A 2,745-nucleotide genomic window follows, 5' to 3' on the forward strand; every position below is an offset into this window, starting at 1 on the left:
TATCCATGTGAGAGACGCAAGACTCGATCTCACCTTGTAAGTCTTTCCTGAGGACTATCTTCTTTCAGTGAGGTCATTATGATGAGTGTAGTCTGCCCCAGACGTGTGAGTGAACGAAAGGCCACTGAGCAACGAACGCCTTGCTGTCTCTGAGCCTGGCGGTTCCCTTCTCCACCTGGGGATTCTCTGCCTCTAACCTATTACAGGGGTTGAGTAACTGGCTTACTGATGCTCTTTTCATGCCGTCCTAGGAGGGGTGCGTCACTTGAGTGGGTTGAGTCACTGACGTGATCTTCCTGTCTGGGTTGCGCTCCCCCTTGGGTTGTGGCCGTGCGGAGATCTTTGTGGGCTATTACTCTGCCTTGTATCAGGATAGTAAGTTGGTGGTTGAAGATATCCCTCTAGTGGTTGTGGGCTGTGCTTTGGCCAAAGTGGGGTATATCCTGCCTGGTTGGCCCTGTCTTGGGTATCGTTCCCAATCATGTACGGTTTGTTGATACAAGCCTGGGACTCGAACCAGGGCTGTTAGTGACGTCTCTAGCACTGAGATTGCAGCTGCCTTAGACCGCTGCACCACTTGGGAGCTCCTGGTTGATTCAATTTTATTTTTGTATATAAAAAAATGTTTAATAGTTGATAGGAAGCATGGTACAATTAGCAATACCAAAGATGGTGTGTGTGTGTTGTGTGTGTGTGTGTTGTGTGTGTGTGTGTGTGTGTGTGTTGTGTGTGTTGGTGTGTGTGTGCGTGTGTGTTGTGTGTGTTTGAGTGGTGTCGCTTTAAGCCACCAGCTTGTCAGAGCCAGCTCACAGACACTGCACCTGTACATAGCCCAATCTGTACATAGGCCCATCCAACTAACCTCAATCCCCATACTGTATTTATTTATTTATTCTTGCTCGCTTTTGCACCCAGTATCTCTACTTTGCACATTCATCTTTCTGCACAATCTACCATTCCAGTTTTAATTGCTATTATTGTAATTACTTCCGCCCACCGTGGCCTATTATGCTTAACTTATCTAATTGCACTCCATTGTATATATACTTTTTCACTGTATTATTGGCTGTAAGTGTATGTTGTACTCGCATAGAGAGTGACTCATGTGTGATGTAGTGATGTTATAGATGATGTACGACGACTAGCTTTGACTGTAGAGTAGAGTGCGTGGCGCAGAGTACACAGTGTGAATGAAGGAAGAACTTGTTCGTCAGACTGGGGCAAACCTGAGTTAAACTTGAGGGCTGAGAGAAGAAAATAAATAAAACGATGTATTGTAGATGAAGAAGTGCCATTCTATCACTGATACAGCATGAGATCGTGGCAAATTGCGATTTACATCTTGACCAGGCTCGCACAGCCGTACGGTACAAAAGGACAGAAGCCTGCGTTAAATACTCAACAATATAATATACAACAAAGCTGCTGATAGTATTGATAGTGGTGTGATCAGTGATGTGTGGTTTGGTTAGTGATGTGTGTGTGTAGTGTGTGATCAGTGTCTGTGTGTGTGGCCCTGCCAGTGAAGTAAAACACACCACACACACACACACCACACACACACACACACAACACACACACACACACACAGCACACACACACACCACACACACACACACACACATCAAACACACTTCTTTATTTAGTTTTTATTAACCAGTTTCTCTTTTATCAACTGCGACCCTGGTCAAGATAAAGCACTTTGAGATTCTCAGCTAGTTAAGAAGGGATTTATTAAATACATGTTTATATTTTTTCACCTTAATAACCAGGTTGCCAGTGAGAAGCAAAGTCGTCATCCACAAACCTGGACCTTGGCCAAGATAAAGCCAAAGGTGACCAAAACAACAAACCAGAGTTACCATGAGAAACCAAACAACAGCCCATAATACCAGTAGAAAACAGTTCTTCTCTGTGTGTGTGTGTGGTGTGTGTGTGTGTGTGTGTGTTTATTCAACTTTGCAGGCGGCCACACACACAGCCTGTTTTCTCACCAAAAAAATGATACTACATCGGAAGTGTGTGAAATGATTGCTGTATGGCTCTGAGTTGGAGCTGGAGCTTCATTTGTATCCAATCCCTCTCTCTGTCCTCTCTCTCCTCTCTCTCTTCTCTCTCCGCTCTCGCTCTCTCTCGCTCTCTTTACTTTCTCTCTCTCTCTACTCTCTCTCTTCTCTCTCTCTCTCTCTCTCTCTCTCTCTCTCTCTCTCTCGCTCTCTCTCTTCTCTCGTCTCTCTCTCTCTCTTCTCTCTCTACTCTCTCTCTCCCTCTTCTCTCCTCTCATTTCTCTCTCTCGCTCTCTCTCTCTCTCTCTCTCGCGTTTCTTCGCTCTCTGTCTCTCTCTCTCTTCTTCTCTCTCTCTCTCTCTCTCTCTCTCTCTCTCTCTCTTTCTCTCTCTCTCTCTCTCTCTCTCTCGCTCTCGCTCTCTCTCGCTCTCTTTACTTCTCTCTCTCTTCACGCAGAGATCTGCCGTGAGGCTAGAAATGGTTTGCAAGGGTTGTTGATTTTCCCAGCATGCATTGTGTTTATCTCAGTGTGGAGACTCCCACGTATATACGTACACAAAGTTACAGACATGAAGTTATGCACACAGACACACACAGTCTCACTTATGCAATAAATAACAACAATAAAACAGTGATTTCCACGACTGTCCTACCAATGAAGAGGCAGAATACAGGTAGCAGACAGAAAGAAGAATTCATAGCTACCAAAATAATCATCTTGTTAAATTAAAGTCTTCGG

Source organism: Salvelinus sp. IW2-2015, linkage group LG17 (assembly GCF_002910315.2).
Source record: "Salvelinus sp. IW2-2015 linkage group LG17, ASM291031v2, whole genome shotgun sequence".
NCBI lineage: Eukaryota > Metazoa > Chordata > Actinopteri > Salmoniformes > Salmonidae > Salvelinus > Salvelinus sp. IW2-2015.